This window comes from Sciurus vulgaris, assembly GCF_902686455.1.
Source record: "Sciurus vulgaris genome assembly, chromosome: 1".
NCBI lineage: Eukaryota > Metazoa > Chordata > Mammalia > Rodentia > Sciuridae > Sciurus > Sciurus vulgaris.
This window is the reverse complement of record NC_136461.1, coordinates 162,262,181-162,277,770: the sequence shown is the minus strand read 5'-3', so window position 1 is coordinate 162,277,770 and position 15,590 is coordinate 162,262,181.

Below are 15,590 nucleotides of genomic sequence, written 5' to 3'. Positions count from 1 at the left end.
GTTGTTCAGTTCCAGTTCCTAGCAGGACTGGAAGAATTGTCAGGCGCTCCGCTTTTTAAATCTAATCTTTGGTGTTGTCTGATTTCTTACTGATTATTTCAGACCTTTTATTTTCTCAGGTGGCTCACGCCTCCTGAGCAGGAACCCGCTCTGTTGGGGTGCTGACCAACCCATCACAAAGTCATAAGTGTGCAGCCTAATCTGACAAGGTTAATATTTGTATAAGAAAAGACACTGAAGAGCTTGCACTCTCCCCCTCCCTCACCATATAAAAATATAGTGAGAACTCAGGAAGATAAACTTCACTGGAAAAAGACCAGAAATGCGATGAAATAAATTTCTGTTGTTTAAGTCATTCAGTCTATAGTATCTGGTTATGGCAGACACAGCAGACTAACAAACAAGCAGCTTGTTTTTCAGAAAAAAAAAATAATAAGACTAATGCAGCTTGTTTTCCAGAAGAAAACAAGAAATCATTTAATTGCTTATCCAAGGAGGGAAATTCTTATTAGTCAAAAACCTTTGAATTTCTTGCTATTATACTCTTTGTTATAACATGACGAAAACAGAGGAGCATCAGAAATGACTTTCTTTTTAAACAAGTGAATTGTAAGTAAAATTTTAGAGTGTTTTGACCATAAATGTATTAGAATCCTAGATTCTTTCTTTTCTGATGTTGAATTCAAAAAGAAGATACTAGCAAAATACTATATAAAATTTTTTGTCTAAATTTCAGAACGCATTGAGACAGCTTGTCTAAATTTCAGAACCAATTGCAAGTTTTCAGAGAAGCATTTGAACCATCTATTTTGGAGTTGCTTTTCTCTAATTAGCCCTATAATATAGTTGAAAAAAATGTATTCTGTGACTTCAAAAGTTAAAAAAAAAAAAAAAAGTGGAAGAGATATCTTCACTCAAAATGGTAAAGTTCTAAATATCACTGCTCCTCCACAAATGTAGGTTCAGTCCAGACCAATTCTGTTGGGACTAATGACATGTTTAACTAACTCAGACTGACTCCTTACCTCCTGGCAGGTGAGCAAGATAAGGCCTCAAAGGCGGTTTCAATAGTTAATGATGATAAATCCGACCACCATCAGGGATTGGTTAACAGTTCCTTGAACGTGATCAGCTCGTGCTTGCCATATTGTTCTATGGGACTCTCACCTGCGTGAACCCCCCCCCCCCCCATGCCTTGCTGACCTTTAAGCTGATTGGTTCCCGCCTAGCCTTCACCTTACATAAAAGCTGTGTGACTTCCTCAGTAAACGAGTTCCTGCTGTGACTGGTCTCCCTGACGCATCTGATTGTTCTCTGCCCGCTGGGAGAGCTGGGTGCAGGCAGTCAGTTGGCCCTAGCTTTCCTGGTCTGGCCTTGTTGGGGAGTGCTCCCTTCCCTTATTGCTGGTCGAAAAGAGCAGCGGGGCTAAAGATCCCAACAAATTCCTCCCTCTTTACATCTCCTCTGCCTATGTCATTGGCTGAAGTAGCAACACTTAATCATACACTGGTCCAGATTGTGTCTGCTCAAGAGTTGGCTCTTTGGGCAGCTACAACTGCCACTCACTGGGGCACACTCACAGAACAGCTACCTTGAGTTAAAGATTGTAAACATGAAACTCCCCCATGGAGGTGAATGTTAAAACTAAGAGATATACTCTCAATTTGTCCCAGAAGATCTCACTCTGACTTCCTCTCACAAAAGTTCCTTTTCCACTACTCTTATCCACAATGAGAAACTAGGTCTAGTGGCACTAGTACTTTTCTAACTTTTAGGCAAAGGAAAAGCCTAATTCAAGAGTGCTAAACTCAAACAAATAGAACTGATGAGTCTTGCCAAGCTACAATTGCTTCTTGTATTAGCAATAAATCAGAGGGTGGCATTCATTGATGTATTTTTCTCTCCTTTAGCCACAAACTCTTGGTGTAAATCATTCCACACCATCCTCATGGATAAGGTTTATTGCTCAGAGATCATGTTATAGGCATGCAACAGACTATACAAGAGCAGGGGTAACAACCACTTATCACAACAGTAAACACAGTGCTCAAATCCAAGGGTTTGGGCCAATGTTTTCCATCATTAAGAACTTACTTGTGTTCTGAGAGTACAAATGCAAATAATTTGGAAACTTTTACTATAAACCATCCCTCTTACCCCTGCTTCATCTAATTCCCTATTTCTGAATATGAGCAGTCATACTCAATATGGTTATTGTAACTGAAACCTTCAACTCTTAGTGGCAAAAATCTTACTCTCTCTATATCATTTGTATTTTATGTACCTGTTTGTAATGATTAATTTGAATTGTCAACCTGACTGGATTAAGAGATGCTGATGATTAAAAGGTCTCTGGGTGTGCCAATGAGGGTGTGTCTAGAAATGATTGGAACGTGGGGTAGTGAACTGAAATGGAGCCCCTCCCTAAGAGTGGGCGACCCTGCCCGATAGGATGAAATAAAAGCTGGAAGAACAAGGAAGCAGATGCAGATGCAAGCTCAGCTCTTCTTGAACAGTTTCTTGATTGCTGCTTTAATTGTCTGAGGATATTGGACCCTTGCATCTTCACTCTTCCAAAGTGGACTCTGCCAGTGGTTCTCCAGGTAGTTTCCAGAAGCCGTGGTCTTGGACTAGGATAGCACTATTGATCTTTCTTGTTCTGGGGCTTCTGTCTTGGACTGTGCAGCTGCTGGTTCTTCTAGCTCTATAGTCTGCAGACAGCCATGGTGAACTATCCAGCTTCTGGTCATGTAAGCCAATCTAATAAATCCCCTTCTTACAATCATTCTTCCTGTTGATTCTGTTTCTCTAGAGAACCCTGACTAATACACTGTTTGAATGGGACTGAAACTAATAAGTGCTTTTGGCTAGACAAAACTCTCACATCTCAAAAGACAGAAAGTAAGTTTTTGCTGCACATATTTATTAACAGTAACATTAGGGTGATGACAAGATTCACCTAGCGTGAAGTACAAGATTAATCCAGATAGATTAACTAAGAGGAAAGAGAGGCATTTAAGGAGAGAGACTTTTTCTGATTGCTTAGGAACATACTTAATTGGATCATTAGCCACATCATAATGACAACATAAAAACATCGTCAATCAGTGCTTCCTAGATTCTACCCTTATGATCCAAAATAGCATATACTGAAGACTAAGTACAGAGAAATTAACCACACTTCATTTTGAGCTATACCTATGTAGTTTAAGTTTGCTGGATAACAGATATAGAAACCAAGTGAAATTTATAATTTAGTTAGCCTAAAAGGCCAGACATATGGGAAGAAGTATGCCCTCTCAGATAAAAATAAAAAGCCTAAAAATAAAAAGATAAAAATAAAAAGAATTAGTGTTCAACTTCTGTATTGTTCACAGCAAATAATTCCATTTTCAGCTTAGATAAGGCTCTCAGTTTGTACAGAAAATCTGCAGAAATATCAGGGTTTATGTACATTGCACAGATGTTTCCATTGTTCTTATGTAGTGTAGCCAAGGGAATTTCTCGATTTGAATGCATAATTCAACTGTGGATGAATAATATGGAGGGCAGGAATTCTTAAAAACCAGTTAACTCAAAATTTCAGTGTAAATTTCACACTTACTTGTCAACCCATTCATCCATTTAAAAATACTTGTTACTGTATCACTAAACTTTATATTAATGATATGCCCATTATTGGTGATAAACCATTATGATTAGTCAACTTTATTCTCTTACCCATTGTTCCTTCCCCTGTGAAACCTTCTTTCAGGATGGAACCTAAATATTATCTCCCCTGCTTCAACATACTTATTTCCCTCCTTCTCATATTAGGTCATCCTCTGGTAGGCCTCCATTACATTGGCCAAAACCCCAACACAAAGCTTATTCTAGTTCATTCTTATACTTCTCTCCTTACTGCTAGACTGATTTCTCCTTCAGGCAAATATGCTGATGTCATCATTTATTATTTACATAAATTGTATCTAAATAGAATACTTGGCACATATTAAGCACCCAATAAATCTCTACTAGAGGATTGGTTAGTTGAGTGAATGTTGGAAGTAAGAATAAAATTAATCATTCAGCTGTTTTGAATTACATATAATCTTTCCATTGTCCATTTTCAGCTGATTGAAATAAATAATGGAGAAGAGATTGCCACAAATTTTCTGAAGAAAAAAAGTCACATCTGAGTAACTAGTAGCTCATTCCTCTATGATTTTTCTGCAAGAATTATTTTACAGGGAAATTTGGTACCTTTCAATTTTCATAGAACCTGATTTACTTACTTATTCCTATTTACTCAATTCATTGACTCATACTCATGAAATGACTCATGTTCATGACTCATACTCTGAAAGCTTTTGGCATAAACCATCCCTCTTACCACTGCCTCATCCAATTCACTATTTCTAAATATGAGCAGCCATATTCAATATGGTTATTGTAATCAAAACCTTCAATTCATGAATATGAGTCAATGAATGAGACAACAAATATTCTATTGGCAATGTTCTTGGTTATATGCAACAGACTAAATCCTAATTTACAGAAAAGTAACTTATGAGAAGTGCATTAGAAGACCCATAGAGTTGGCTAGAGGCTGGAAGATCACACTGAGGAGAGGGCAGAAGTCCAGAAGCAGCCGAAGAGGAGGAAGACACCAAAGAATAAGCTGGAACTTAAAAAACAAAAATAGTCAGAGTACTCCATTGCTGATTACATAAACTCCCCATTCATTCCTGCATTACTCACTTCGGTTTTAAAGTTTCCAGGTATTCATTTAACTTGACTTAGGTTCAGGGGTCCATTAATGGGAGAAGAACAGCAGGTTCTCAACACTTTGGCTTTCCTAGTGGCAGGTCATCACCAATGTTACCTCCCACCATGACTTATCATGGAGAGAGGCAATTTTACAAAACAAAGGCAGTGTGCCAGGAGGAAGGGAAACTGGCATTATCCAGACACAAGATTTATGAATATCCTTTACAAATATACGTTACAACAAAGCCATCTTCAAGAAATGGTGTCAAAGATGAATCAGATGTAAATCCTGCAAGCAAGAAAACTTATAGTCTCACAGGAATTAGTTGCTTAGGAATCATATTACATCACTATATCCTGAAAAATAAAAAATCAGGACAATATAAGGTTGAGGTGTACATAATCCCTAATAGTCAGTCATTTTATTCTTTAAAAGGCAATTTCACATGGTTCCATCTAAAATTTAGGCTAAGCAGATAATAGACCATAAAATTATCAAGCCCTGAGGGTTAATAGGCAGTTTATTGTCTACTTTTATTCACTCCGCCACTCTTCCCCAATTTATAATAGTTATGGTAAACTAAAATGAATATGCAATGAGTGTTTGTTAGCATCAATCTCCATTTATCCAAACATTCGAATTTATTTCTGTTTCCTCAGTAATAGAATTTCATTGACACCTACAGACTCAAAACAAAATAATTTTGCAGTGTGTTTCATATCTGATATTAAAATAATTACAATGTAAAAATACACTTGAAGAATAAAAAGTAAATTATTTAGCCAATGCTAGTAAACTCCAGAGAACAACTTTTCAAAATCACTATATAAGTAAGTTGGATGACATCAATGGCAGTTCTTATGGAAAATGATTATGCTGGATGCTCAAGTTAGAGTAATAACCAGAATGATAATCAGGGCACATTTTTTTCCAAAAAAAAAAATATAATTATAAATAGGAGAATAAATAAGAACCCAAAACAACAACAACAACAAAAAAGTCTTGATATGGATCAGGGATCAGCAGGTTTCCAAAATATATGCCAAAATATCAAGCCCTACCCTTCTGGTTCTTCAGGATCATGGAGAGGATGGTTACCATGCCAACTTATTAAAGCAATGTTTCCATGCCAACTGTAATTATCAATAGTAAAAAGATGTTATTTTTCAAATTCTCCCCTTAGGTAACTCTATCAAGCAGTGAACAGTGGACCTTATCAAGTGTGGTAAAGTTATGTATTTAGTTCATTTCATGCTGTTAAAACAGAATACCACAGACTGGGACATTTGTAATAAACAGAAATTTATTGGCTCACAGTTGTCGAGGCTGGGAAGTCTAAGATTGAGGGGCTGCTTTTGGGGAGGGACTTCTTGCTGCATCATCCCGATACAAGAGGAAAAAAAAAAAAAGAGCTGAACTCAACCTTCCATAGGGAACCCACTCTTAGCATAAGTTCCTGAGACCAGTCTTTCCTGTCTAATGGCTGGAACTTTGCCAAGTTCTCACGCAATTCATGGACAACTTTCCACACAAACCCACTTGTATAATAGCAGCATCAATCCACTCACTATAACCTACTGTCCACACTCCACCTCTCCTGAGGCCCTGCCCCCACCATTGTTGCATTGGAGGCTCAGTTTCCAGCACATGTTGGAATGTGTCCCCTGCCTTCAGGAAGACATTCAAACCACAGCATGATGCTTGACAGTGCCAATTCCAAAACTTCAGTTGCTAAGGCCAGATCAGTTTGACTCTAAATGAGCCAAATGGATATATCTGACACTGTAAAATACTCTAATGGGACTCAATGCCAGAGTATTCTTTGTCTTGAAAGAGTTAAAATAACCTTCCCATACACCCAATTTATCCTCAGAAATTTCCAAATATTAAAAAAAGAGAAAAGACTTCTTTTTGAAATTTTTATATATTTATGCATTGGAGTATAAGCATCTTAAAGTAATTGATTTCTTTTCAATATTTTAAGAATGAATTTGGGGTCTGCATCAGGAGTTCCCTAAATCACCCTTGAACTTCATGATTCAATAGAGAGATCACTAGTCTTGGAAATTCATAGCTAGGATTTATTATAGAAAATGTATACCAATTAAAATTCAGCAAGTGGAAAAGGGCTAATGGGGAAAAGGAAACACAAGCGTACACGTGTCCTCTCTCAGTAGAGTTGTGCAGATTCATGTGATTCTTCCAGCAATGTTTGATAACTTGAGCTTAATGTTGGCGACTAGGGAAGCTCACCCAAGCCTTGGTGTCCAGAGAATTTTTTCCCTTTTCTGGTACCAGGGATTGAACCTGGGGGTACTTTACCACTGAGTCACACCCTCAGCCTTTTTTGTTTTTTATTTTGAGAAAGGGTCTCACTAAATTGCTGACCGCCTCACTAAGTTGCCAAAGCTGGTTTTGAACTTGCAATCTCAGGGCTCAGCCCCCTGAGCCACTTGGATTACAATCATGTGCCACTGCACCTGACTGTCCAGAGATTTTATAGGGGTCAGTATCATAAGTATGCAGGGTTTGCATAACTAACCTCAGCTACTCAGACTCTAGTCCCCTGCAGAGAAAATGAATATGGCTTGCATAAATTATCTTATCAAAATGGTATCCCATGGCTGAAGGCTCCAAGCACACAAAAATACTCAGTGGGTAGAATATATCAAGGACTCAGAGCTTATCTCCTAAAATCTAACCAAGTATCTGTCTTAAAGACAAGCTCTTTTCATAATGTGCAAAATTTGAGTCATCTTGGCCTGCCGAGTTAACCTTTGCCTACTCTGAGTCTGTCTCTTTATATTCATTAGACCTAATTCTCTGCTACTAAAGTTTATTAGCTACTTTATCTTGTGAAGTAACCATCACTTAATTTATAAAGAACTTCTGAAAATCAACAAGAATGAGTCAAGAACCTTAGTAAAAATAGTTCTTGAAATTGCTAATTCTTCTATAAAATCTATCTCCTTTTTTCATATGGTAATATTTTAGCTGAGCACATGCCAAGATAATTAGAAATATTTCTTATCCTTCTGGAAACTAATTGTGACTTTGTGACTTTCTTCTCTGAGAACTGAGTGAGAGATATATAAAAATCCCACTGTACTGCTTAAAAAGAAATTGTTCTCCCTGAACATTTTTTTGTTTCCTCATTTCTGTAGGAATGAAGATGGATCAGCAACTCAGCTTAAGCCATTTGTCAGGGACACATCCTATTTTATGACTAAACACTAAGATGAAATGAAAATGTATTCCTGAAAAGTCCTGCAGAGCAGAGCCACCATACCACCTTGACCATTAAGACTGCCAGTTGAGAGAGAAATAAACTCACATCCTCACCAGTAACACAAAGGGTTCCTATCTCCTCACATTTCCACAATAATTGATATCTTTGGATAAAATTAAGGATAGGAATAGCCAAGACCCAAATTCTGTATCTGATCATTTATCCCAAGAAAATCATACCCATGTTCAGAAGAGACATATGCAAAGATGTTTAGCAAGAACTGTTTGAGGTAGCAGGGAGTTGGAGGCAATCTAGTTGTCTGTCACTGGGAGAACAGATGATCAAAATGTAGTGAATTTATAGCAGCCATGGGTGATACATAAAACATGTAACAAATTTTATATTATGGTCCCCAAGCAATCAAAATGAATACCAGCCTTGGCATCGGAACGGGGTTCTAGATACCACCCACCTATTCTCCAACAAAAGAAAAAAGTGGCATGAATATTGCTGGCAGCTTTTAGTCAAGTTTATTGTGATAATCAGGAGCAGAACAAAAAGCAGCAAGTTTTGAGAAAATTTCAGTTTGGCCAGAAAACTGAGTAGCCAAGGAATGTATGGTTGTTAAAGACATTACAACCACCAAAGAAACACTAAAGACTTTACCCAGTGACAATAGAAAAGATGGCTTGAGGGATACTCAGGAACTGACAAGACCACACCCATCTCAGTAAAAGTAAAACTTTTTGGAAAAGAGACCAGTAGGACACTCTGCTTATACAATAGGACTTACAAAGTTGTTTCACCATGCTCAGCCACCCAGACATTCAGAGATTACTGCAGTCATGGTCCATGGAAGCTTGACCACTTCTCAAGATGGCGGCAGACCTTGGTGGCAACTACATCATACTGAGTCTGCAGGAATACAGGATGCTGGAGTTAGGGGGTCAGGGAGGCTTCCACTGATATTTCAAAGGAAGGCCTGGGAGGCCAGGCAAAGGGCAGCAGGGTCAGATTTCCTGTGGGCAGCCCCTGAGAGGGTGATTTGTGGAGAGATGAGGAAGAAGCTGTAGCTGCAATGAAGATACCAGCCAGTACCATAGGATGTCTGCCGAGGGAAGTTGCAGGAATCAAGCACAGACAAGCAAATAGAGAAGCTACATGAGCTGCCACCAGCAAAGCCATTGGGGTGGAGCTACACAAGCCCTTTGGAGAGAACATCATGATGCCATGTACAGATCTAGACACAGAGAAACAGGACTTGTTTGCCCACTCGGATTCCAGTCTTGCTTTGCTCCCATTTCTTCTTTCTGTGTCCCCATTTCTACACATGGAAATATTTACTTTGTGCCTTTATATATTGGACTTATGAAATTTGCTTCTAATTTTTGCAGGAACTCACACTGAGAGTTTGTCTTGAGTCTCAGAGATGTTGGACTTGGACTTTTGGACAATGCTGGAACTAATAAGACTATGAGGACTTGAAAATGAACTAAATGAATTTTGCAGTGTGAGATAAAGATGAGCTTTTGGGGACCAAAGGTGGAATGTTATAGTTTAGGTATGCAATGTTCCCCTAAAGTTCATGTATGAGACAATGAAAGAAAGTTTTGAGGTGAAACATTTGGGTTATAAGAGTCTTAACCAAATCCCTGATAGGGATTAACTGGGTGGTCACTGTAGGCAAGTAGGTTGTGGTTGAGTAGTTGTGTCATGGTGGGCATCCCTTTGGGATATATATATCTGGCCCCTGAAGAGTGGAGCTCTCTCTGCTTCCTGGTAGCATGTCCCCAGCTGCTTTCCTCTGCCACACTATTCTGCCAGGATGTCCTGCCTCACCTTGAGCCCAAGGAATGGAGCTGACTGCCTATGGGCTGAGACCTCTGAAACCATGAGCTCCAAAATAAATTTTCATTGTCTAAAATTGTTCATCAGGTCTTTTGGTCACAGTAGTGTAAAAGTTGACTAAAACACCATGTGAAGTCAATTCTAAATGTGAATAACTGCATGACTGTATACATACATGTCAACCACAAAACAGTCCTTTATTGAGTACTAGGCATTGGCTAGAATAGCTACATGTTCACATGATAACATGGATGAAAATACAGGTAATAACCTAAGAGGTAGAACAGAAATCTATTTAAATTAAATATATCTGCACATGAGTAGCAATGCACATTTTATAAGAACATATAACCAAAGATATACTCTATTTGCACTCATTATATGAGAACAGGAAAATGGTGAAAAGGAATGGGAATGAAAGGGAGTAAACGAGAAAGGGCCTTGTGTAGATCAATGATGATAATGTGTTCCGAAAAATTCCATTTACAATCAATTTTTTCTTAGTTCTGCCAAGTGCAGTCAGCCTGTCTCTACAATTTTTTTTGTGTTAATGGACTTCTACAGAAGAAAATAACTGGATCAGAAACAAACTTTTGCCCAGATAGCTTGTCTTTGCAAAGAAAAACACTTTTCAAACTCAGTTCATAGTAGAGAGATGATTTATCAGGGAATTAGGGAAGGCATTATAGAGAAGATGAGATTTAGGCTGAGCCCTCAATAATACACAGGATTTCTGCTGGCAAAGACAGGAGCAGATAGGCTTCCTGATAAAGAAAGGAACATGTACACAAGCATAGAGCTTGTGGCAAAGAATGAACAATATGAGAAGCTGGCACATGGAAGCACAAAGGAGAAAAGTCAGGGATACAACATCAAAATAGTTTGAGGTCAAAATTTGAAGAGATGTGAATGTTAAGTAAAGAAATGCAGAAGAAAATAAGAAGCAAGTGGATTTTGTTATTGTTATTATTATTATTAACCTAGAGACTACCTATTCAAGCTGTGCTTTAGGAGGATTAATCCCGCAGCTCTGTTTAGAAGGGATTTAAGGGAAATGTTCTAAAAACAAAACAGTGAGGAGGCAATTGCAATAATCCAGATAAGAGACGATGAAAGTTTCCTCTTGGGCAGCAAGATTAAAAATAAGAGCACAGGTATGGAAAAACTTATAGAAGAAAATCTATACACTTGTGACTAAGTGGAAGTGAACCTTGAAGGTGAAGGAAGAGTTTAAATGGCTTTCTTTAATGTCTCAGTGATAGAACAATTGTTTCCCCTAGAAATAAGAAATCAGAGGGAATAGCAATTTTGGTAGTTAAGAAAGAGTTGGGGGGATTGGGGATTTTAAAAGGTAGTAGAAGAAAAATCCTTATGGGAAGAAATTTTGAGCTATGCATTGCATGGACATATTTGTAGTGGGTCAGGTACAAGGGAATGACTAAAGAAGAAAATTCAAGAAGGCAACATTTTAGTATAAGGAAAAGTGAGGGGAAATCATAAACTTCATAAGCAGTGAGATGGCTCCCAGCCTTGTTAGATATCTTTATATAAAGAAACAGTTTCATTATTTTGTGTTGGAAATATCTCTGATTTCTTAGAAGGAACTTTTTTTAATCTGCTTGCAACCTGGAAACAAGGGCATAGCCAAAACCCACCATTATTTGAAAATTGTGAATTGTTAGAATTTGGAGGTGAATTTGGGAAGGACTGAGTCAGGAATTATTTTTTAAATTTTTTATGCTATTTGCATTTATTTGTTTATTTTGTGAGTGAGTGCTAGGGATTGAACCCAAGATTTCTTGCGTGCTAGCCAAGTGCTTTATCACTGAACTATATCCCCAGTCCAGGAATATTGCTGTTTCTATTGTACATCAGGTACATACAGTCCTAAGAGCTCCCTTTACCCTTTGTTGAACGACTGCTCAGCTTGAGTCCAGAGGGAGTCAGGTATTCCTTCCAAGCAATAATAATTCATAGCATATCTGGATAACAGTTAGCAAACTTTATTATCTTTTAATTGTTATTTACTCACTAAAAATGCTCTGAAATATTTTCCTGCAATAAATTATCATCCTCCCTGATTAAAAAGCAACAGTACAGTAATGGACATTCAGACATTTGCAAGTAAGAAATGAAATGATATTTGCCATTGTAATTCAGAAGCATTTTTCACTTTTAAAACAAATAAATCATTCTACATAGCTGGGGGATACATTGTGAAAGCAAAACTAGTACCATATGAAGATTTGCAACTAAGATTCTAAGACATGTTAAATCTTTTATTTCTCTCAGGTCCAAAAGTGATTTTATAATAGAAAACAGTACTTCCCAAAGTGGTTAGCAATAAAAGGTAATTTACTCAAAAGCTATTTTCAAAGGGAATTTTCTGCAAACAAACTCACAAATTGATTATTTTAACTTCCTTTCCATTCCTTCCTGTTGGGCACCTATACTTTGGTGACATTTGGAAAACCAAAGCAATGGTATTTGTTTATTATTTTGCCCTGTTTCAACCTGATACCATACGCTTCATGAATAAGTAATAAAGATTGTTTTATATGTTCAGGATTCCACTATGACCTAAAATCCTTCCAAAATTCATTCAACTGAATGATATTTTCCTTCTAATTACCCCAAAGTCATAATTCTGAATCAAACTGAGCATTTACTATTTGCCAGGCATTATGCTTCATTAATAATTGTAGTTCTGTGGGTAAGAAATTATCTCATAGGTTTTTTTGGCGGGGGGGGGGGGCTTAGGAAAAGAATATCAATTAATTTTCATTACTTTCATACTTGGTGGATATTTCTTCTTTCTAGGTCACATTTCCACATTACTCCCACAATTCAAATTCATCCTTTATATATCAGTGCTATTCCTGTAATATAAATGTAATCATGCTTTTTTCGTGCCTTAACATTCACCAGGGCTTCTTTTTATCATACGGATTAAGGTTCAAATTATCAGTTTTCTTTACTAGTTTATCTTTCATTTTACTCTTTTATCTTTTCTACCCTATAAAAACAACCCATTTCTGGGTTTTACAGTTGCTATAACATTTAGTGCCCTCTATGCCTCGGTGTCTTCTGATCCAGCTCCTCTGCTCAGAATCTTTGCCCCAGACCTGTCTGTATTCCTGACCAGCATTGCCCATTGCCTCTCATTCCATTTCGTCCTCCATCTTCAGTTGGTCTGGGAATGATCTACTGGCTTTAAAAAATTTATTCCAAGCTTCTATCATCTATTTTTATTTTAGAAAATATCAGTTCCCTCTCCAAATACTACCACTTATATTCTGATACACACTACCACCTATTACTTTGTCTTTTTATTCTGATTAAATCTCTCTTATGGCATCTATGGTATTTAATCACACTTATTTGTTTTTATATCTCTCTATCATACTGCAACCTCTTTGCAAAGAGGGACGTCTTGTGCAGAGGGCCTGGCATACAATTATGCTTAGTAAATGTGAATTAAATGAATACTCAGTATTAGCTCTATCTTATTTTGAATAGCCTACTCTTTAGGGACTAGTCTTTAGGTTTTAAAAGTAGAATGAGTTGATCTCTTTGTCCTGGTTTTATAAGATCCGGATTAGTGATATGCTTATTACACAAAAGATACTATTAAAAGAAGTTTAGTGATTTGGAGCTAGAGTTTTGTCATCTTACAAACTTTACATTTGAATCCCAGTTCACTCATTTTCTGGCTATAAAACATTGACCAGTTTCTATAATCTGAATGTGTTCCTCAACATTTATATATTTAAATTTAATCACCAGTGCAATAATACTAAGAGGTAGAACCTTTAGAGAGTTCTTCAATCACAAAAGTGAAACTTTCATGAGAGAGATTAACATCCGTATAAAAGAAGTTAAAGGGAACACCCTTGGCTACTTGCCCTTCTGCCATGTGAAGACACAGCATCTGTAGTGCCATCTTGAAAGCAGATACCGGGCCTTCTCCAGACACAGAATTTGCCAATGCCTGGACCTTCAATTTCCCACTTCCAGAACTGTGAGAAATAAATTATTATCATATATAAATTACCCAGTTTGTGGTTTTGTCAATACCACAAACAGAAAGAGAAATGAACTAAGTCAATGTATTTTTAAACTTTTAAATAATTTTTATTTCTTCATCACGTAAGTGATAATTATAAAAGTACCATCCTCGTAGATTTGCCATGAGGGTTAAATAAGTGGATACACCTAAAGGTGGGACATAGAAACTTCAACAGAGAATGAACTAGTCAATTTTAGCTATAATCACATATTATTACTACTACAAAAATGTTTCGGTCCATTTTCTGTTGCAATAACCGAATACCTAAAACCAGGTGATTAATAAAGAATAGATATTTATTTGACTCTTGCTCTGGGGGCTGGAAGTTCAAGGTCCTGGTGCCAGCATTCATTCGCATCTGAGGCCTTCTCACTGTGTCATAATAGGGCAGAGGACGTACATCACATGGCAAGACAAAGGAAGCTGCTAGTTCAGATTCCTCTCCTTATTATAAAGCCACAAATGCCATCTCAGGGAATCTACCCTCATGACTTTGTCTAATCCTAAATACTCTCAAAGGCCTCATTTTCAAATATTATTAACATATCAATCTGGGAATTAAGTCTCCAATTCATGAACTTTAGGGGGACCGTTCAAAACATGACTGAGAGATATGCAATGGAATCTAATCTGAACTTTCCAGTTTTAGCCTATTTGTATGATTATCAATCTATTATGACTACAGACTCTTGCCTTTCCACCAACCTTTAGTTGCTTTCAAACAGTTGCCCTCAGTGTCTAGAATAGCTTAATATATTGTTCATTATGTACATAACCACAACCATTGTGCTATGTACAAGGTTCAAAATCATTTCAGCAATCTTGATTAAAAAGTAGTAATTCTAGAACCATATTCACAACATTCCATGACAATTCTCTCTGTAATATGGGTTACAAGCCTGAGAGGATTCTCACCTTTTATTCCAGCTGTATACCTGATTATAACTGACCCAACTTCACATAATCCGCTCCCCTCAAAAAATAAAATATATATACCTGGAAATTAAAGAGAAAAAATGGATATACTTTCTATTTTATTTCAACCATTTTCAAATAACCCATATTACAGTTGATAATAGATTTGATTAAAATTATTTTTAATCAAAAGATATTCAATTCACAAACAGTTTTTCATGAAAATTAAGAAAGTCAAAGTGTGATTAGAGTTTCTCATACCTGGATGTGATGCTTTTTTAGAACTGGTCTTGGTTATAGAAAAGTAGTCAAAGTAATAAATGAAAGTAGTCAATGTAATAAAAATAAGGTTAAAGCTCTCGTATGTGCCAACTGAATGTCTAAAGTAAGACTTAATGAGGCTCCAAATTCTCAAAAGTATTTCACATTCAATAGCTCTACAAAACTCTTCAAAGTATAGTTTAAAGGTGGCATGTATACCATCAATACATTTTTTTATTCTGTAATTCAGTATACAACTAGAGTGCTTTAAAAGATTAATTATTTCTTTGTTATTTTATATGTGTAATTTCTTTATGATTATGTTCGATTATTTTGTGGCAGCAAGTACATATATTTTTGGTTCAAAACACCATCAAAAAGATGTCAAAATTAGATGTTTTTAATATGAACAATTGTATTTTCATTCTAATCCTGACTACTAAACTATATAACTTCGAAATTTTATTACAGTACATAAAAGCATTCTTTCAACTTCAGTGAAGGTATAAAGCAGCATG